A 23026-nucleotide genomic window follows, 5' to 3' on the forward strand; every position below is an offset into this window, starting at 1 on the left:
CTCCAGCCTTCTAATCCATTTTACTTAGCTGGCTGATGCTAATGCTGAGCTCTTTAAAGAATAACCATTGTAGCACACTTTTCAGATGTTTCTTTTCATAGGGAAGCAAGCTTGGGGATGGAGGGGAGAGCATAAGCAGGGAAGTTTCTACTTGCCCTTGCTTTTTCTTACAGTTGCAAGACAGCTAGTGAGCCTATAGGAGATATACTAAAACTACATGTATCAGAGGGGTAGCCGTGTTAGTCTGGATCTGTAAAAGCAACAAAGAATCCTGTGGCACCTTATAGACTAACAGACGTTTTGCAGCATGAGCTTTCGTGGGTGAATACCCACTTCTTCAGATGCAAGTGGTGGAAATTTCCAGGGGCAGGTTTATATATGCAAGCAAGAAGCAAGCTAGAGATAACGAGGTTAGATCAATCAGGGAGGATGGGGCCCTGTTCTAGCAGTTGAGGTGTGAAAACCAAGGGAGGAGAAACTGGTTCTGTAATTGGCAAGCCATTCACAGTCTTTGTTTAATCCTGAGCTGATGGTGTCAAATTTGCAGATGAACTGGAGCTCAGCAGTTTCTCTTTGAAGTCTGGTCCTGAAGTTTTTTTGCTGCAGGATGGCCACCTTAAGATCTGCTATTGTGTGGCCAGGGAGGTTGAAGTGTTCTCCTACAGGTTTTTGTATATTGCCATTCCTAATATCTGATTTGTGTCCATTTATCCTTTTCCTTAGAGACTGTCCAGTTTGGCCGATGTACATAGCAGAGGGGCACTGCTGGCATATGATGGCATATATTACATTGGTGGACGTGCAGGTGAATGAACCAGTGATGGTGTGGCTGATCTGGTTAGGTCCTGTGATGGTGTTGCTGGTGTAGATATGTGGGCAGAGTTGGCATCGAGGTTTGTTGCATGGGTTGGTTCCTGAGCTAGAGTTACTATGGTGCGGTGTGCAGTTACTGGTGAGAATATGCTTCAGGTTGGCAGGTTGTCTGTGGGCGAGGACTGGCCTGCCACCCAAGGCCTGTGAAAGTGTGGGATCATTCTCCAGGATGGGTTGTAGATCCCTGATGATGCGCTGGAGGGGTTTGAGCTGGGGACTGTATGTGATGGCCAGTGGAGTCCTGTTGGTTTCTTTCTTGGGTTTGTCTTGCAGTAGGAGGCTTCTGGGTACACGTCTGGCTCTGTTGATCTGTCTCCTTATTTCCTCGTGCGGGTACTGTAGTTTTGAGAATGCTTGGTGGAGATTTTGTAGGTGTTGGTCTCTGTCTGTGGGGTTAGAGCAGATGCGGTTGTACCTCAGTGCTTGGCTGTAGACAATGGATCTTGTGGTGTGCCCGGGATGGAAGCTGGAGGCATGAAGGTAGGCATAGCGGTCGGTAGGTTTTCGGTATAGGGTGGTGTTAATGTGACCATCAATTATTTGCACCGTAGTGTCTAGGAAGTGGACCTCCCGTGTAGATTGGTCCAGGCTGAGGTTGATGGTGGGGTGGAAGCTGTTGAAATCGTGGTGGAATTTTTCCAGAGTCTCCTTCCCATGGGTCCAGATGATGAAGATGTCATCAATGTAGCGTAGGTAGAGAAGGGGCGTGAGTGGACGGGAGCTGAGGAAGCGTTGTTCCAGGTCAGCCATAAAAATATTGGCATATTGTGGGGCCATGCGGGTGCCCATAGCGGTGCCACTGATCTGGAGATATATATTATCATCAAATTTGAAATAGTTGTGTCTGAGGATAAAGGCACAGAGCTCAGCAACCAGTTGTGCTGTGGCATCATCAGGGATACTGTTCCTGACAGCTTGTATTCCATCAGCGTGTGGGATGTTGGTGTAGAGAGCCTCTACATCCATGGTGGCCAGGATGGTGTTTTCTGGAAGTTCACCAATGCATTGTAGTTTCCTCAGGAAATCAGTGGTGTCACGGAGATAGCTGGGCGTGCTGGTGGCATAGGGTCTGAGTAGAGAGTCCACATATCCAGACAGTCCTTCAGTGAGAGTTCCAATGCCCGAGATGATGGGGCGTCCAGGATTTCCAGGTTTGTGGATTTTGGGCAGTAGATAGAATAGCCCTGGTCGGGGCTCTAAGGGTATGTTGACTTGTTCCGGTGTTAGTGTAGGGAGTGTCTTGAGTAGATGGTTCAATTCCTTAGTGTATTCCTCAGTGGGATCTGAGGGAAGTGGCCTGTAGAATTTGGTGTTGGAGAGTTGTCTGGCGGCCTCCTTTTGGTAGTCAGACCTGTTCATGATGACAACAGCACCTCCTTTATCAGCCTCTTTGATTATAATGTCAGGATGGTTTCTGAGGCTGTGGATGGCATTGCTGTGGATGGCATTGTGGTGGAATTTTTCCAGAGTCTCCTTCCCATGGGTCCAGATGATGAAGATGTCATCAATGTAGCGTAGGTAGAGAAGGGGCGTGAGTGGACGGGAGCTGAGGAAGCGTTGTTCCAGGTCAGCCATAAAAATATTGGCATATTGTGGGGCCATGCGGGTGCCCATAGCGGTGCCACTGATCTGGAGATATATATTGTCATCAAATTTGAAATAGTTGTGTCTGAGGATAAAGGCACAGAGCTCAGCAACCAGTTGTGCTGTGGCATCATCAGGGATACTGTTCCTGACAGCTTGTATTCCATCAGCGTGTGGGATGTTGGTGTAGAGAGCCTCTACATCCATGGTGGCCAGGATGGTGTTTTCTGGAAGTTCACCAATGCATTGTAGTTTCCTCAGGAAATCAGTGGTGTCACGGAGATAGCTGGGCGTGCTGGTGGCATAGGGTCTGAGTAGAGAGTCCACATATCCAGACAGTCCTTCAGTGAGAGTTCCAATGCCCGAGATGATGGGGCGTCCAGGATTTCCAGGTTTGTGGATTTTGGGCAGTAGATAGAATAGCCCTGGTCGGGGCTCTAAGGGTATGTTGACTTGTTCCGGTGTTAGTGTAGGGAGTGTCTTGAGTAGATGGTTCAGTTCCTTAGTGTATTCCTCAGTGGGATCTGAGGGAAGTGGCCTGTAGAATTTGGTGTTGGAGAGTTGTCTGGCGGCCTCCTTTTGGTAGTCAGACCTGTTCATGATGACAACAGCACCTCCTTTATCAGCCTCTTTGATTATAATGTCAGGATGGTTTCTGAGGCTGTGGATGGCATTGCATTGCGTGGCACCAAGCATTCTCAAAACTACAGTACCCGCACGAGGAAATAAGGAGACAGATCAACAGAGCCAGACGTGTACCCAGAAGCCTCCTACTGCAAGACAAACCCAAGAAAGAAACCAACAGGACTCCACTGGCCATCACATACAGTCCCCAGCTCAAACCCCTCCAGCGCATCATCAGGGATCTACAACCCATCCTGGAGAATGATCCCACACTTTCACAGGCCTTGGGTGGCAGGCCAGTCCTCGCCCACAGACAACCTGCCAACCTGAAGCATATTCTCACCAGTAACTGCACACCGCACCATAGTAACTCTAGCTCAGGAACCAACCCATGCAACAAACCTCGATGCCAACTCTGCCCACATATCTACACCAGCAACACCATCACAGGACCTAACCAGATCAGCCACACCATCACTGGTTCATTCACCTGCACGTCCACCAATGTAATATATGCCATCATATGCCAGCAGTGCCCCTCTGCTATGTACATCGGCCAAACTGGACAGTCTCTAAGGAAAAGGATAAATGGACACAAATCAGATATTAGGAATGGCAATATACAAAAACCTGTAGGAGAACACTTCAACCTCCCTGGCCACACAATAGCAGATCTTAAGGTGGCCATCCTGCAGCAAAAAAACTTCAGGACCAGACTTCAAAGAGAAACTGCTGAGCTCCAGTTCATCTGCAAATTTGACACCATCAGCTCAGGATTAAACAAAGACTGTGAATGGCTTGCCAATTACAGAACCAGTTTCTCCTCCCTTGGTTTTCACACCTCAACTGCTAGAACAGGGCCCCATCCTCCCTGATTGATCTAACCTCGTTATCTCTAGCTTGCTTCTTGCTTGCATATATAAACCTGCCCCTGGAAATTTCCACCACTTGCATCTGAAGAAGTGGGTATTCACCCACGGAAGCTCATGCTGCAAAACGTCTGTTAGTCTATAAGGTGCCACAGGATTCTTTGTTGCTAAAACTACATGCAGCTCCATTTTAAAGATATGATGTTTCAGCCAGGTTGCATGACAGGAAGACATATTTTGGAATATTCCTTGAATATACATCACTTGGGAGAATTCATAAACTGTCCTTTTTCCTGTTTCTTACTGATGTTGCTCTCAGTGCTACTAAGCATAACTTTTAAAAGCTTAAAGAATGGCTAGAGCAGTATTCTGCAATCTAAAGGTAGGGGAGAGAGAAGCCTAGGTTTGGGTACAGGGGTGCAGGGAAGAGGAAAGGAGCAGTAAGGGTGGGGAAAGCTGCATGACCATAGATCCACTCTGAATGTCCACTGCAAAAGTGCTGCTGTGACTAAATCATTTGGCATCTCCTTGAAAAACTACATTCCCTCCCTGCACTTGGTGCAGTTTCCTAATGCACATGGCTATAGGTGCAACTCATGCATATCGGACTACAGTTTTAAGAAGCACATCATCAGCTGAAGCTTTGTCTCTGCTCCCACAAAAGAGTACGTCTTCAGGAGCATGTGTCCAGGTTTACAGATTTCTGATGGACACCCCCACTTTTACAGGAAGGGTGAAACAGGCAGGAGGGGGCGACCAGTAAAAGGCAGCAAAACATAAGAGAGCAAAAATGTATAAAAATAGAAAGTAGAAAAGGGGGGAGGGAGATGTAGGGGGTAAAAAAAAGCATGGAAACAGGGAGGTTGAGGGGGAGGAAGAGAGAATGGATAGAAAAAAGCAGAGATACTGCAATGCCATAAAGGGTTGTGGGGGCTTCCATGGAGCCCATAGATCAGTCTATTGCACATAAATAAAAGCCAGGGAACCACTGGGTTAAAGACTGAAATGTTGACTTTCATTCATAATATGAGGGAAGACTTTGCTGATGGAAAAGCATGAAAAGTTCAAGCATATTTCTATTTTTCAGTCAGGTTTGTAGATTGAAGTCTTATTTTGAACCTTTAATATGCAGTTTACTTCTAGCTTTAACCTCAGTGGCATCATCTGCCTTTGACCTGCTTAAAATAAATCTATCAGATTTTCCAGACTAAACTGAAATTGTCTGTTTGGCTTCTATTCACAACTGCTCACAGAGGCTGCTTTATTGGATCAATATTGCTTTCTGATGGTTAATTAAATAGAGAACATTGGCAGTTATTTTCTCAGTGTGCTGGGATTGTTCGTAGACTGTCACTTTGCACGGGAGGTCCACTAGTAGTTTACCTTCATCCTTTGAAAGATGCTAATCAGATTAGTGAATAAATACCCACACACACCTGACCCAAGACTTCCTTCTACCTGCACATTCCCATTAGTATTCAAATTCTGTTCCATACTGGTGTTTGAGTGACAGACTTTTTGAAAACATGCTGGTAGGTTTAATTGCCTTAAAAGCAACCACGAGCTGTTCTTTCGACCCAAGAGATTGTTTTGCAATAACAAGGATTAGTATTTTAGCTGTTGCTTTCAAAGGTTTACAGTCTGAAATATTTTTAATTTAAAAAGGTAAAATACTCAGATTTTCAAGGTTGAAGGTGCTTTCTTGTTTTAGGAGCATTAATAGAGATTAAAATATATGTTAAGTTTGGGAATTATGGCTGTAAATTCAGATTATTTTCAAAGTGATTTGCTTGCCGTTCTGGAATTCTTTAGTAGATCTGTGTGGGATTTAAATCCACTTGTACTATCAGTCTGTACAAGCTATACCATACATTTGTTGTTGAAGGGCTTTGTTAACACTAGCTGTAGGAGAAATGATGGATGGATATTGTGTTGGGTCAGAGGTTAGGTGTCAGATAAAGTAAGGCTTTTGTTCTGCTTAGTAGCTGATGGTCCTGCAGCATCCAATAAGGATGATGAAAATTGGCAAACATTAAATTTCTTCTGGACAACTTGGTCTCTGAAACAAATGAAAAAATATTCATCAGTTCTCACAGTCATTACCTCTTTAAATAACAGAAAATGATAAAATGTGCAATAGCTCATGCCAGCTTCCATTAAAGCAGATTCAGTCATTGGTGCACTTCTCCTTCAGTCAGGCATGTCTTTTCAAATACCTCTTGTTTAGATTCAGTTTTGTGTTCTCGTGCACTGTGCCCACTTCAGGACAAAAGGCTATTCGTCTGTATTAGTAACTAAGGGACAGATTTTTAAAGATATTTAGGTGCCTAAAGGTCCACATAAGAGCCTAGTGGGATTTTTAAAACTGCCTAACTCCCTTTGGAACTTAGGCACCTGGAACTTTCAAAAGTGCCTAGGTGCATACATCCAATGGGAATTAGGCAGCTTTGAAAAATCCCACTAGGCTCCTACCTGCATCTTTAGATACCTAAATATCTTTGAAAATCTGGCCCTAAAGCATTGTCTGTGTTTATAATGGCATAATATAACTTCAGGAACCATAGTATAACTGTATACTTTAAACTGTATACCTTCCTTTCAGTCTATCAGCAGTTTATGTATCTAGTAGAAAGTTGTGAATCCCAAAAGGAAGCTATATTTGAAAATAAGAATGCTAATTTCTTCTTCCTCATTTAGCAGAGGCACCACCAGTAGTACAGGATGAAGTGCTCTATCTTTCTCTTCAAAAGTATCAGGATTTAGAATTTAAAATTTCACATGCAGAATTGTACACTCTGTTTAAAAATAGCCTTATCCTAAATGTACATTGAGACTTTGGTTGTTTTTTGTTTGTTTGTTTGCTTTTTTTTCCCTAAAGCACTATACAATATTGAAGTAAAAAATACAAAAGTTTCAGGGTCAGATGTAGTATCCTGATGGAATCCTCACTATTTTACTGGTGGATTTTATTGTTTTCTACTCCCTATGTGGGTTGGCATACTGTCATTGAATTGATGCTTGTACTGTGCTTAGAAGTTTGTGTCATAGCATCCAGTGTTGTAATTTCTCTTGTGGTCTATGCTATTTCTTTTGACCTACATTTTATGTAGTCTATATTATAGGATATTTATATTCCTTTCACATTGCAGTAACCCTCATAAATGTCATTGTTTAACATGGTACAGATTATCCCTGAGACCTCACAATTATTTAATTTCTTTTCTAAATTTTAAATTGATTTTTTTACTTATGAGAGATGTTGAATTGACAACGCTGGGAACTGAAGTCCTCTATTTAACCACAAATCAGATAAAGCATGTTAGGCACTTCCCTACACGGCCAACTACTTCTGTGTTTCAACAGAGCTCCCATAGGTTTCTTTTCAGAGTCCTATGTGAAGTACTAGTAATACATGCAATGACCTAGCTAGATCCTCCCTACCTATGACCACGTGCTCCCACTTTTGCATACCCAGAATGGCCAATTCTTGTCTATATTCTATTTCCACACCCACCATCATCCCACTCTTCAGGCTGCAGCTTTACAGCTTCAATTAATTCCCTGAATGGACCAGGCAGCCAGAAAGTTGTGCATAAAGTTAACTTTTCCATGGAGAGAGATGGGTAAATTATTTGGCCCCATTGACTGCAGAATCAGACAGAACTGCTATTGGGAAATAAGCACTCTGGGTGCTGCGTTAGCCATATGCACCTGGGTCAGGAAGAGTGGCTATGTACATTTGCATGGCCTTAAGGTCACTAGCCGGCTTCAACCCTGGCCATAAGGGGCCATTCTGGGGCAAGAGTGTCATATGGTTCTTGGTCTACTCAAGATAGTTACGTCCCAGGCAGACTGCGAAGAGCTACAAAAGGATCTCTCAAAACTGGATGACTGGGCAATAAAATGGCAGATGAAATTCAGTGTTGATAAATGCAAAGTATTACACATTGGAAAACATAATCCCAACTATACATATAAAATGATGAGGTCTAAATTATCTGTTACCACTCAAGAAAGAGATCTTGGAGTCATTGTGGATAGTTCTCTGACATCCAATCAATGTGCAGTGTCAGTCAAAAAAGCTAATAGAATGTTGGGAATCATTAAGAAAGGGGTAGATAATAAGACAGAAAATATCATATTGCCTCTATATAAATCCATGATATGCCCACATCTTGAATACTATGTGCAGATGTGGTCATGCCATCTCAAAAAAGTATATTGGAATTGGAAAAGGTTCAGAAAAGGGCAACAAAAATTATTAGGGGTATGGAACAGCTGCCATATGATGAGAGATTAATAAGACTGGGACTTTTCAGCTTGGAAAAGAGACTAATAAGGGGGGATATGATTGAGGTCTATAAAATCATGACTGATGTGGAGAAAGTAAATAAGGAAGTGTTATTTACTCCTTCTCATAACACAAGAATTAGGGGTCACCAAATGAAATTAATAGGCAGCAGGTTTAAAACAAACAAAAGAAGTAATTTTTCACACAGTGTATAGTCAACCTGTGGAACTCCTTGCCAGAGGATGTTGTGAAGGCCAAGACTATAATAGGGTTCAAAAAAGAACTAGATAAATTCATGGAGGATAGGTCCATCAATGGCTATTAGCCAGGATGGGCAGGGATGGTGTCCCTAGCCTCTGTTTGTCAGAGGCTGGGAATGGGTGACAGGGGATGGATCACATGATGATTACCGGTTCTGTTCATTCCCTCTGGGGCACCTGGCATTGACCACTGTCGGAAAACAGGATACTGGGCTAGATGGACCTTTGGACTGACCCAGCCTGGCCATTCTTATGTCTCTCTGCCCAGACTATCAAACTGGCCAGTTTGGTGGAGATTTTATAATGTGGATATCTGTGTGCTAGGAGTTAGACTGACACTACCAATCCATTGCAAATACTATAGGCCATCAGTTGCCACTAGATGGTACCAACTTTCAGTCACTATCAACTTGGGGTGGATTCAGTCCAGTGACCTAAAGGTGAAAGGTGTATATCTCATTATCTATCTATTCCTCCCTTTTTTTTAATTGCATTTAAAGAGTGAAACGAATGAGCTTGTCAACCTATTTTGCTCCATCATTACTCTTTTGAGTGCATCCTCCCAAGTCTTTTAAGTTTAACTTAACACACACAAGGACATAAAATTTCTGCGTTCCAGCAGTCCATCTAGTCAAGCAGTCCATCTGGTCCTGTATTCTGTTTACAACTGGTCAGAACCAGAGATAAGAATCTTTCAGCAGGCATATGTGGAATAATCTGACCCACATATAGGTCTCATCCTGATTTCTGTTAGTTAGTGATTGTCTTAAGCCCTGAAGTACAAAGTTAATATCCCTTCCAAAAGTTATATTTTCATTAAAAACAACAACTCTGGATGTTCTTGATATCCATATAAATATCCAATTGCTTTTTGCATTTTGCTGATTTCTTGGTCTCAACAACTTTGTCTAGTGAAATTCTACCGTTTAATTACATGTTGTGTGAAAAAGCATTTCCTCTTATTGGCTTTTTATTTCATTGAATGTTACCTTATTCTTGTGTTACACACACCCTGCAAGCCTTTTAATAGAACAGTATTCTGTTTCTGGATCTTGACCTTTTCCCCACTCCGAGACAGTTGGGCTGCACCTTTCTTCCTCATATACTAAAGGAAGTTCAGGCTTAACAATACTCTTTATGCCTTCATGGAAGATTCGCAGTGTTCTCAGCCACCATTGCACTCCCCAATCCTGGAACTGGCATATTATGGACCGATCCCCTCAGCATAAGTTAGAACAGTCTAAAGGCCTCATACCAGCAGTCAGGGTGGTGCTCCCAGTGTAGAGGAAGGTGTGGGTGGGAAAATGGGAAGAGACTATGTGATAAAGGATTTCTTGTAAACCGTTGATTAAAGAGTGAAAGAGGTGAATTTGTGGTGGAAGTAGGTGTAGGAAACAGCCTTGAGGCAAAAGTAGCAGCTTGGGCTGAGATCTAATGTGGGCACCTTCTACTGTTTAAGAGTTGTCTGGGGCTGAGGGTGGGAGAACGCTTCCCCTTTGCAGCCAGGGGAGAAGTGTGCATAGACACAGAGGAAGGAAGGAGGGAGTGTCCCAGAGCTCAGGCTTCAGTCCAAGCCCGAATGCCTACACTGCAATTAAACAGTCCCTTAGCCTGAGCTCCGCGAGCCCAAGTCTGCTGTAGACATAGCCTCACAGCATACAATTGCCATAACTGAGCTACTCAACATTGGGCCAGATAAGCTTTTTTAGGTGGAGAATATAGGAAATGTAAACAAGACTGAAAGGTATATAATATTTAAACAGGGATTTTACAGGTGTGCAAATCAGAATGGTTGTACAAAAATTCAGTTTATCTTACCATTCTTTTAGAGCCTGCCTTCTTGTTGTTAAAGATTTATGTCTGAACAAGATTGTTCCTCTCACAATACAGTTTTTCCTGCTTCTTAATCCTACAGTCATGTTACAACCTTGCAAAGAGGATATAATACCACAGCTCCACAGTTATAAGCTCATTACATAAACCATGAAAAGATTTACTTTATTAATAATACATTTTAATTATATACCCATAAAACTATTTTTAAAATGAAGTAAAAACTAATAAATCTAACTGTATAAATCATTTTTATCTCATTTTTGTGGTTGCCTGTATTTTTATATTTCTGTATGACCTTTTTGTCTTTAATTCTTTGCTCCTTTTACCTTATCTCCATTGGTTTTCTTTTCCATCTTCCTTAAACCGATCTCACTTTTTTCTTATTCCTGCTTTCAGTTTTCCTTTTTGTCCTCTCTTCCCCAGTCCTATTACTCTCTTCCCCTTTTTCCTCATCTGACAGAACCTTTTGGCTTTAAAATTCCTTTTTCTTATTGCAAGTATATTGCCTAAATGCTTTTCCTCCTGTAACACTCCTTCACTGCTATTTGCCCAGCTGGGTAGTGCCTTCATTTTACTTCTGCCCCCACAGTGTTTGACATTATAGCCTAATACTGTGTGTGAAACATTCAGCATTGTGAATTTACTATGGAAGCAACAAACAAAAAAAGGAAAATTGGACTGCAAAGAAGGACTTTTTATTTAAATAGAAATATATTTGATCACTAGTAAAATGCCCAAAGAAAACTATGAAAAGTTTATTAATGATGAATGTATTAAGGTCTAAATTTTCAAACTTGGATGCCTAAAATTAACCAGCTAGAACCAGATCCTTGGCTTTGGCCAAAAAATATACAGTGCAACTTAAAAGGGTGGTTGGTGCAAAAATGGCTTTAGGCCACCTTTGTGATACCTAGGTTTTGGGCCAGTTTGTCTTAAACAGGTCCTCTGGCATAAGGTAGAGTAGGCTAAGGGCTGCTCTAACTTGCATGTGCTTTTCTAAAACGAGTCACAATACAGAATGCAGGGTAGGCAAGTAACATGGGGCTGCTTGTGGGTAATATGTTAAAACCATCTGCTCAATGTTTGCTTGTTTCAGAGAAAGCAAACAAAATCTTGTGATGTAGATAAAGAGGCATAAATTGGCAGTTGTATTCTTGTGTTATATAAATGGTATCATGTTGCAACTATTGTCTGGTATTCAGTTCATTTATCATAGGGATGATCTTTCTTAGAATAGAAAGGTATATTAAAGAATAAATTTATTTGACGTTCTGGAGTAAGAATTGCAAAGAAAGGCCAGCTAGATTCGGCTTTAGTAGTTTAGGAAGAAAGGGACCTGTGAAAGGATTCCAGGATCTTGAAAGGAGAGGAATGGATTGATGTCAGTTAACTGAGAGAAATATAGTTTCAAAAACAAGAGGTCAGTGAATGAAATTAATGAGGAACAACGGTATAAGAAATTTGGGCCAGGTTTCTTAACACAAACGATGGCTGGCATATGGAACAAGCTGCCAGAGTCAGCAATAGATTTAAACCAAAAAAAATCAATTCAAGAGGGAGTTGGACACATTCATGGAAGCCAATGTTCTTCTTCGAGTGATTGCTCCTATGCATTCCAGTTAGGTGTGCGCGCCGTGCGTGCACGGCATCTCGGAACTTTTTACCCTAGCAACCCTGGCGGGCCGGCTGGCGCCCCCTGGAGTGGCGCCGCTATGGCGCCCATTATATACCTCAGCCGGCCCGTCCGCTCCTCAGTTCCTTCTTACAGCCCGTGACGGCCAGTTGGAACGGTGGAGTGCTCTCTGTACTCCACAACCCTAGCTCTCGCTACTTTTTGTTGTACATAGTTTGTTTAGTGTTAGTATAGTTAGTTCTGTAGTTAGTTAGTTAGTATTTTAGGTAAGGATAAGGGGGGTATTTCCTCCCTTCCCTTCCCCGGTGCGGGCTCATGCCCAAGGCACCGGGCTTTAAGCCCTGCGCAGCGTGCCAGAGGCCTATGCCGGTTGGTGACCCTCACGGCTCCTGCCTCCGTTGCCTGGGCGAAGGACACCGCACGGACAAGTGTGCGATTTGCTCAGCATTCAAGCCGCGGACCCGTAAGGAGCGAGACATTCGCTTAAAACAGCTCCTTATGGAGGCGTCCCTCCAACCCCTGGCACCGTCCGCGCCAGCACCGAAGGCTTCATCGGTGCAGAGTGCACCCGCGGCACCGAGCCGTTCCGGCACCTCGGCCCCGGTACCTAAGCCGGCGGCTAAGAAGACCCGGCACCGCTCGCTTTCGCCTTCCGCCAAACAACAGCTGGCGAAGGCAGTGGCAAAGGCCCGCACGGAGGACGCCGCGCGAGTAGCAGCGGCTGTGCGTAAAACGTGCCCTGGGCCCTCGACTCCGGCACCGCAAGCGCCGTCGAGTCCGGCACCGCCACGCTCCCCGGCACCGACCGTGGTTGAGCCAAGGCTGCCATCGACGCCGGAGACATTCTCCTCCGCGCGTGAGCTGATCCGGCTCATAGAGGCACCGAGCCTCCGGCCCCCGGCACCGCCGGTGCGGGCTGTCGTCTCAGCGGGGAAGCCAGCCAGAATGACACGGCCCCCCTCTCTGGGCGAACGACACGGAACACGCTCCCGGTCCCGGTCCCGGTCCCGGTCCCGACCCAGGTCGCCGTCCCGTCGTTCGGGATCTCGACGCCGCTCCTCATCACGGCACCGAGCACCATCCCGACGCCGGTCCGAGTCCCGGTACCACTCCCAATCTCGGTACCGGTCGCACTCCCGGCACCGATCCAGGTCCCGGTCACCGTACCGTCGGTACCGCCGGAGGTCTCCATCCCGGCACCGTTCACGGCACCGCGACTCTCGGAGTCATTCCCGGCACCGCAGATCCCGGTCCCGGTCGAGCTCCCGGCACCGGTCGAGCTCCCGGCACCGCGGTAGCCGACGGTCACGATCGCCGTCCTGCCGGCGATACACTTATCGTCCCTCGGCGGCGTCGGCGGAGGGACTCCCGTCTTCAGCGGCTCAATCCCTCGGCGCCTCGGCACCGCCTTGGCCATCCCGCCCAGCATCGGTGGCCTCCGGTGCGGATGATACCACCCACCGTTTGTCGACCCCGCAAGGACTCCATCATGAGCAGTGGGGCTACTGGGTCCCCTGGGCGCATCACGAGGCGCAGGGCATCCCATTTCCTCTGCGGGATGTGACCACCGGGACCAGGGTCCCCGAGGCGACAGTTAGCCGCCCGCCTCCCTCTCCTCCGCACGAGCCCTCCGCTCCTACGGACCGCCAATCAGCCACACCGCACGACTCAGTGGAGGCTCAACCAACAGCCCCGCCGCCTGAGCCAATTGTGCAGGGCATATCTTCATCGTCCTCGCCGGACGAGGCGGTGGCAGGTGCTGCGGCCAGCGAACCCCCGCCCATTGACCTTCGGGCCTTCCAGGACCTGCTTCGCCGAGTGGCGACGGCCATGGGTCTCCCCGTCGCAGAGGTCCAAGAGGACGAGGACCCGATCACCAACGTGGTGGGCGCAGATGCTCCTGTCCGAGTGGCGTTGCCTTTTGTGCGGACAATTCAAAAGAACGCCACTACGCTCTGGCAGACCCCCGCTTCCATTCAACCCACAGCACGCGGGGTCGAGCGTAAGTACTCAGCCCCCCCAACGGGCTGTGAGTACCTCTACTCCCACCCAACCCCGGACTCCCTGGTCGTTCAATCCGTCAACGACCGCGAGAGGCACGGCCAACCTGCCCCTGCACCCAAGTCCAAGGACGCCCGACGCATGGACCTGCTCGGCCGTAAGGTCTACTCCGCAGGGGGCTTACAAATGCGGATTGCAAACATCATGGTCCTTCTCGCCAGGTACGTCTTTGATATTCTGACGTCCCTGGCGAAGTTCACGGAGCTCCTGCCATCAACATCCCGCCAGGAGTTCTCGGCCTTGCTGGACGAGGGAAAGAAGTCCTCCAGGTCCTCTATCACGGCCGCCCTCGACGCCGCGGACTCCGGGGCTCGGACCTTGGCATCCGGCGTGACGATGAGGCGCATCTCCTGGCTGCAGTCCTCCACCCTGCCGCCGGAGGTGCAGTATACCCTCCAGGACCTCCCCTTCGACACCCAGGGTCTGTTTTCCGAAAAGACAGATTCTCGGATCCAGACCCTGAAGGACGGTCGCATCGCCATCCGTACGCTCGGGATGCACACGCCGGCGACGCAGCGCAGGCCCTTCCGGCCGCAACCCTCCCGCTACCAACAGCGCTACCGGCCGTATGTTAACCGGCGACCGGCCCAGAACCGCCGTCGTCCGTCAGGCAATCGGCGGAACCAGGGGCAGGCCTCGTCCAAGGCCCCCCAGGGGGCCAAGCCTGCTTTTTGATGGGACGCTCGAGGACGGCCCATCTCTCTCCCTACCGGATCCTACCCCCTTATTTTACAACCGCCTTTCCCATTTCTTTTCGGCGTGGTCCCAATTAACAACGGACAACTGGGTGCTGCAAACAGTCCAGTCGGGATACCGCCTTCAATTTGTTTCGCCCCCGCCTTCCCACCCACCCTCCCTGTCCCTCTTCAGGGACCCCTCTCACGAGCAAGTCCTCTTACAAGAGGTCCAGACTCTGTTGAGCGTGGGTGCCATAGAAGCAGTGCCTCAAGACAGGCGGGGCAGAGGATTCTACTCCCGTTACTTCCTTATCCCCAAAGCGAAAGGCGGGCTACGTCCTATCCTGGACCTTCGCGAGCTGAACAAGTACCTGCTCAAGCCCAAGTTTCGCATGGTCACATTGGGGACCATCATTCCCTCTCTGGATCCGGGAGATTGGTTTGCCGCCCTCGACATGAAGGATGCTTACTTCCATGTCGCCATCTATCCCCCTCATCGACGTTACCTCCGATTTGTGGTCGGCAACACCCACTACCAGTTTGCTGTGTTGCCGTTCGGTCTCTCCACCGCACCGAGGGTCTTTACCAAATGCATGGCGGTAGTCGCCGCAGCCCTCCGCCGTCGTCAGATCCACGTATACCCGTATCTGGACGACTGGCTGGTTCGCGGACAGTCTCGACAACTCGTGATGGGCCAGATGGCAGAGATCCGGTCGCTCTTCCGGCGGCTCGGCCTCCTCATCAACGCCGAGAAGTCCACTTTGATTCCTTCTCAGCGAGTGGAGTTCATCGGAGCGGTCCTCGACTCCACCATAGCCAGGGCCTGTCTCCCTCGCGCCCGCCACCAGACGATGGTCGCCTTCATCATGGACCTAGTCACCTTTCCGACCACGACGGTGCGCTCCTGCCTCCGCCTCCTGGGCCACATGGCAGCATGCACGTATGTGACCGCGTACGCGCGGCTCCACCTCCGCCCGTTCCAGTCCTGGCTCGCGTCGGTGTACAGGCCTCATCGAGACCCCATCGACATGGTGGTAACGGTCTCCAGCGCGACCCTCGAGTCCCTCCGATGGTGGCTCGACCCGGAGATCGTGTGTGCCGGGGTCCCGTTTCACCCTCCGCGCCCGTCCGCCACGCTCACCACGGACGCCTCGGCGCTCGGTTGGGGGGCTCACCTGGGCGATCTCCACACCCAAGGACTCTGGTCGACCCAGGAGCTCGCCCTGCATATCAATGTCCGCGAGCTGCGAGCTATCCGTCTAGCCTGCCAAACTTTCTGCCCCCACCCGCAAGGCCGATGTGTGACAGTGTTCACGGACAATACAACAGCAATGTTCTACGTGAACAAGCAGGGCGGAGCACGCTCCTCCCCCCTCTGCAGGGAGGCGATGCTCCTGTGGGACTTCTGCGTGACCCACTCCATTCACCTGCAAGCGTTTTTTCTTCCGGGAGTGCAGAACACGCTGGCCGACCGTCTCAGCAGGTCGTTCCTCTCCCACGAGTGGTCCCTCCGTCCAGATGTCGTCCACACAATCTTCCGGAGGTGGGGGTTTCCCCAGATAGACCTATTCGCCTCCAGGGAGAACAGGAAGTGCCACCTGTTTTGTTCATTCCAAGGTCGCTCGCCAGGCTCCCTGTCCGACGCCTTCCTCTACCCCTGGACGGATCGCCTCCTCTATGCCTTCCCTCCGTTCCCACTCATGCACTGAGTGCTCCTGAAGCTTCGGAGGGACAGAGCCACCGTCATATTCATAGCGCCGGCCTGGCCGAGGCAGCACTGGTACACCCTGCTGCTCGAGCTCTCCGTTCGGGATCCCATCCCCCTCCCGTCGTGGCCGGACCTCATCACCCAGGACTTCGGCAGACTCCTCCATCCGAACCTGCAGTCCCTCCATCTTACAGCTTGGTTCCTGAGTGGTTGACCCACGCGGAGAGGGACTGTTCCGTGGCAGTTCAGCAAGTCCTGCTGGAGAGTCGAAAGCTTTCCACTCGCTCCACTTACCTCGCGAAATGGAAGAGATTCGCGCTTTGGTGCGATCAGTGAAGCCTGAATCCATTCGTGGTTCCGTTACCTACCATCCTCGAATACCTTTGGTACCTTAAGGAGCAAGGTCTTGCAGTCTCCTCATTGAGGGTTCACCTGGCAGCAGTGTCCGCCTTTCGTCCATCGCTAGAAGGTCGGTCCATCTTCTCCAACCAGATGGTTTCCCGCTTCCTTAAAGGCCTGGACCGCTTGTATCCGCCGGTGCGGCGTCCTGCCCCGACCTGGGATTTGAACCTCGTCCTGGCCAAGCTGATGGGTCCCCCCTTCGAGCCCTTGGCCACGTGCTCCCTGCTCTACCTTTCCTGGAAGACAGCTTTCCTCGTCGCCATTACATCCGCGAGACGAGTCTCTGAGCTTCGCGCACTAACGGTGGGTCCACCTTACACCGTCTTCCATGCTGACAAGGTACAGCTTCGGCCGCATCCGGCCTTCCTCCCCAAGGTGGTATCGGCCTTCCACCTCAACCAGGAGATCTTCCTCCCGGTCTTCTTCCCGAAGCCGCATACCTCGCCTCGGGAACAACAGCTTCACACCCTGGACGTCCGCAGGGCGCTTGCCTTTTACATCGAGCGGACGAAGCCTTTCCGGCGTTCGACCCAGCTGTTTCTGGCCGTCGCCGACCGCATGAAGGGTGAGCCGGTCTCCTCCCAGAGAATTTCCTCCTGGGTCACTGCCTGTATTCGGACCTGCTACGAGCTTGCTCGCGTGCCACCATGCCGACTCACCGCTCACTCGACAAGGGCGCACGCCTCGTCGGCCGCCTTCCTGGCCAATGTTCCACTCCAGGACATCTGTCGAGCGGCCACCTGGTCTTCGGTCCACACCTTCGCCTCCCACTACGCGTTGGTGCAACAGTCTCGAGACGACGCAGCCTTCGGCTCCGCGGTATTACACTCCGCCACGTCTCACTCCGACCCCACCGCCTAGGTAAGGCTTGGGAATCACCTAACTGGAATGCATAGGAGCAATCACTCGAAGAAGAAAAGACGGTTACTCACCTGTAGTAACTGTTGTTCTTCGAGATGTGTTGCTCCTATCCATTCCAGACCCGCCCTCCTTCCCCACTGTCGGAGTAGCCGGCAAGAAGGAACTGAGGAGCGGACGGGCCGGCTGAGGTATATAATGGGCGCCATAGCGGCGCCACTCCAGGGGGCGCCAGCCGGCCCGCCGGGGTTGCTAGGGTAAAAAGTTCCGAGATGCCGTGCACGCGCGGCGCGCACACCTAACTGGAATGGATAGGAGCAACACATCTCGAAGAACAACAGTTACTACAGGTGAGTAACCGTCTTTTACCCAGGATTGTAGCACTATCCAATTTATCAGGTTAAAGGATGAGAGAATGTAAAGTTGATTTGAAGTTCCTAGCTTTATCAGGACAGACAGCTATTTTCATTCAATAAAAAAGAAAATGACCAAGAGTGTTCTCTGAGAAAGTACTTTGTCTCCTTATACTATTGCTGGACAGCTTGGGCCCATAGAAATGACAAAGGGGTTTCTTGCTCATCATACAGTGGGTGGGAAAGCTTTAAAATTGTATCTAAATAGAACAATTCTAAATGTACTGCGTAGGCCATATGAAATCTGCTGAATTATTGAATTTACCAGTACAGTGTCACACAATACAAAGAGAAGCTTTTGTTTAGACAATAGATATCAACACTGACATGGGGCAGAGATACAAATCTGTAGTATCTTGAGATAAAAAGTACAAAGAAAACACTCTTTTTCTCAAAAGTAAATTTAATGCTGGTGAAAGGAACAGTTCAGCTCTGTAAACTAAAGTACTGTACCCTCAGAACAACATGGATAACAGCAGTTCAAGCTTCCCTACACTGCCACTCTTATATACCTCTACCTTTTTTTGCAGAGATCCTTTTTAAGAGTAAGAGGGTAGTTCATTCTCCATAGCTATTATGCTGCGACAGCCAACAGATATGCCAAATGTGACTTTGGAGAGGAATATTGACACCTGTACAACTAAGATTTAGACTGAAACCTTACAAATCTGTATGAAACCAGTAGTCTAGAAGTGAAAGGGGTCCATACATACCCCACTACCAAACTTTTCAGTTATTTAATTCCCTTTTGAACATATTCTGGGAAAATTTAGTTTTACTTTTTAGTACTTTTTCACCGCTCAGATGGTATGCTTGATATATAGCCTCCTATTCCCTGTTGTCCACACAGCTTTTTGCTGTTATAATATTCAGCATTTTCTTAAAGGCTGTCAGGCTAGAGCAGAAGCTTCTGGTAACTCATTATACCTGACAGAACATGGGTTTATAATGTGAAAGCTGTAGAAAATGACCAGTTTTCTTTACAGTTAGCCTGTTTCTCCTTATGCCATTGAGTGTTCAAGTTCCACGAACATAAATGCTGAAAAATTGTTGATGTTTTTGTCTGTCTTGACAGCAGCTGGTTTTTCTCCTGTCTAATTTTGCCAACATTATGTGCCCTTTTAAAAAAGAGGAATTAACATGCTTCATACAAGGAAAGCCTCAGGGTAAACTGCTTTTATCTTCCTGAAGTTTTGCATCTTTTCAGCAGCTGAAAGCTATGGTCTGTAAAGATGAACAAATGAGGAAAATCAGTAGGGCAGAGGTTTAATTTAATAACAAGCCAACGTTACATCAGAATAACTAGGACTCACTCTTTGCTGTTGAGGAAAAATATATCAAGGGGGCAGGGATAGCTCAGTGGTTTGAGAATTGGCCTGCTAAACCTAGGGTTGTGTAGTTCAATCCTTGAGGGGGCCACTTAGGGATCTGGGGCAAAATCAGTACTTGGTCCTGCTAGTGAAGGCAGGGGGCTGGACTCAATGACCTTTCAGTTCTATGAGATAGGTATATCTCCATATGTTATGTTATCATGACTTCAAAGGCATCTTAAAAGTCTTGCAGCTGTGTTATATTCAAAATAACCTGGCCAGTAGTCAGAATTGAGAAGATCTTAGTCCTGGTCTAAATTTTTGTACCAGAAGAACTATATCAGTTAGGAAAGGTTGGGGTGGGGGTGTGTTCTGGTTTTTTACTGATGTAGTTATATTAGAACCTCACAGTTACGAACTGACCGGTCAACCACACACCTCATTTGCAACCAGAAGTATGCAATCAGGCAACAGCGGAGACCAAAAAAGCAAATACAGTACAGTGCTGTGTTAACATAAACTACTAAACAAAATAAAGGGAAAGTTTACCAAAAAAAAGATTTGACAAGGTAAGGAAACTATTTCTGCGCTTATTGCATTTAAATTAAGATGGTTAAAAGCAGCATTTTTCTTCTGCATAATCAAGTTTCAAAGTTATATTAAGTCAATGTTCAGTTTAAACTTTTGAAAGAACCATATGGTTTGTTCAGAGTTACAAACATTTCAGAGTTACAAATAATTTCTATTCCTGAGGTGTTCGTGACTCTGAGGTTCTACTGTATATACCGGTACAACCTCTAATTTGAATGCTGTTATATCAGTGCAATAGTGCCTTATACCAGTATAACTTATTCCCTATCATAGAATGTCAGGGTTGGAAGGGACCTCAGGAGATCATCTAGTCCAACCTGCAGCTCAAAGCAGGACCAATCCCCAGACAGATTTTTGCCCCAGATCCCTAAATGGCCTCCTCAAGGATTGAGCTCATAATCCTGGGTTTAGCAGGCCAATGCTCAAACTACTGAGCTATTCCTCCAATATGGGAATAAGCTATACTACTATAAGGACTTTTATACTAGTATAACTTCATCCACACTAGGAAAGGTCATACTGCTTTGACTATATCAGTATAGATAAAGCAAGACAACTAGCAAAGAAAGGTATAACACGATCCAATGAAATTAGATGAATTCAGACTGGAAACAAGGCATAATTTTTTAACAGTGAGGGTAATTAACCATTGGAAGAATTTACCAAGGTGTGACATTCCCCTGGTGTTATCTGGACTGGTGATCTGCTAGGTCACTCCAATCCTTGACTCTGGGAGCCAGCCTTACCCTGCTCTGCTGTGAGAACCCCACAGCTGCTTGGATTGTGCAACTGAATGACACTAGCCAATATCTCCGGACCCAGACACAACCCTAGGAACCTCCACCTTGCAGTGTCCAGTTATGCCCGCTGGACGCTGCAAGCTTGTATGAGTTCATCAGTTCAACAAAGAAATTGATATGTACCAGGCTTGTTATCCCAAGGGGAGTCTCTGACATACTTCAAACCAAACGCTCTGCTTCAGGAAGAACAAACAAACAAATTTATTAACTACAAAAGATAGATTTTAAGTGATTATAAGTCAAAGCACAATAAGTCAGATTTGGTCAAATGAAATAAAAGCAAAACGCATTCTAAGCTGATCTTAACACTTTCAGTGCCCTTACAAACTTAGATGCTTCTCATCACAGGCTGTCTGGTTGCCCTTCAGCCAGGCTCTCCCCTTTGATAAGCACTTCAGTCACTTGGTGGTGATGTCTGTAGATGGAGGTGGAAGAGAGAGAGCATGGCAAACATCTCTCCCTTTTATCATGTTCTTTCTTCCCTCTTGGCTTTGCCCTCCCCCCTTCATAGTCAGGTGAGCATTACCTCATTGTAGTCCCAAACTGACCAGGGGAAGAGGGGTGACTCACTTGAGAGTCCAACAGATCCTTTGTTGCTTCCTAGGCTAGTGTCCTTTGTTCCTGTGAGGCTGGGCTGGGTTTGTCCCATACATGCCCTGATGAGGTTAAACAGCCTATTATACCAAGTCATCTGGCACAGGCCAGCTGCAGGTTTTTAATTGCAGTGTAGACATACCCAAAGAGACTTCTTGAGTCTGTTCCACGATCAGTATTTACAGAGAAAAGATCCTTTGAATTATCTTTATTTGCAGATATAAATAATTTAGCCAAGTGTAGAAATGGAGTTCAACCAAAGCTTTTACTTTACATCAGGAGTTCTCAAACTGTGGGGCGGATCTCTGCAGGGAGGTGAGGGAATGTGTCAAAGAAGGCACGAGGTGTGTACCTTTTTTTTAAGAGCTGTGGCTGTCAGCCCCAGGTGTCTGGGGCTTGTGCAGAAGGGCCAGGCACACCTGGGAGGCAAGGATAAAGGGAACAGGCAGAGCTCCGCCACTTGGGGCTGACAGCCAGAGCCCAACCACCTAGGCTTTCACTCTCCTTCCCCCCTTCCACATCCCTCACCAGGAGGCAGCCCGGGCTCAGGCTCTCTTCCACTGGGCAATCACTCAGCTGGAGGTAGCCGGGCTCTGACTGTCAGCCCCAGGGTGGCAGCAGCAGCACAGACGTAAGGGTGGCAATGGGGCACTTAGGCTGCTATGAAAAGTTGTTACAAATATCACTTTTCACATTGCCTCCCTTCTGTGTGGCTGCTGGTGTGGCACTGCCTTTAAAGCTGGGCACCTGTCCAGCAGCTGCTGGTATCCGCTCTGTCTTCAGAGCTGAGTGGCGGTATATGTACTTGTGGAGGCGGGGGGCATAAACGACTATAGATACAAAGAAGGAGGGCCTGATCAAATAAGTTTAAGAACCACTGCTTTACATCAAGAGGAGAGTACTAATGAGAATTAGATGCTACATTTACATACTTAGTTAATGTAATAATTTATTGAAAATGTGTGAATTTTTATTGAGGACTGAAAGACTGGAAAGGCAACCTCTCCCTCAGTTATATGTGAGTCCCAGGCTGAGTGAGTGTGGATGGATGTGGGTACCGGGCTGGAAGGGAAGGAGGCAGAAACAAGGGGAGAGTAAACTTACAGGGTCAGGACAGCCATTGGGTTGCTATATAGGGCTGGCTTAAAAAGGAATCCTGTTTTGACCTGGGGAGGTGTTCTACTTGTTTTTAACATTAGAAATGTCACATATCACGTGTGATCATCTTTGGTTTTGCTTGAGGACCACACAGATGTCTCAAAGAATGTGTGTTCCCTACTGTCATTGTTCAAGTGAATGGGTGAGGGGAAGGGGGGGGGGATTCTTTAACAAAGCTGTATTTTCTCTAAAATGTTAATTAGTCTGATATAAAACAGGTGTTAGCACAAATAGTCTTAAAAAGTCTGACTAAAACTCCTCTCCTCTTTCAGTTGCTCACCTTTCAGCCCCTTGAGACAAGGGCCTGGTCTACACTTAAAAGTTTTATTGGCATAGCTGTATCAGTTAGAAGTGTGAAAAATTACACCCCTAACCAACATAGCTATGTTGGCAAAAGCTCTAGTGTAGATGAGTTATACTGGCAAAAAAAATCTTCTATTGGTATAGAGAATGAGGAAGATATCTGTAAAAAGAACAGGAGTAC

The 23026-nt window shown here is 47.3% G+C and overlaps 1 protein-coding gene across 1 annotated transcript in view; it reads left to right on the forward strand.

The window, feature by feature from the left end:
* DOCK3 (dedicator of cytokinesis 3) overlaps positions 1-23026 on the forward strand; it is a 641328-nt gene that overhangs the window by 414719 nt on the left and 203583 nt on the right. The window lies entirely within an intron of this gene.

Source organism: Mauremys mutica, chromosome 7 (assembly GCF_020497125.1).
Source record: "Mauremys mutica isolate MM-2020 ecotype Southern chromosome 7, ASM2049712v1, whole genome shotgun sequence".
Taxonomy (NCBI): Eukaryota; Metazoa; Chordata; order Testudines; family Geoemydidae; genus Mauremys; species Mauremys mutica.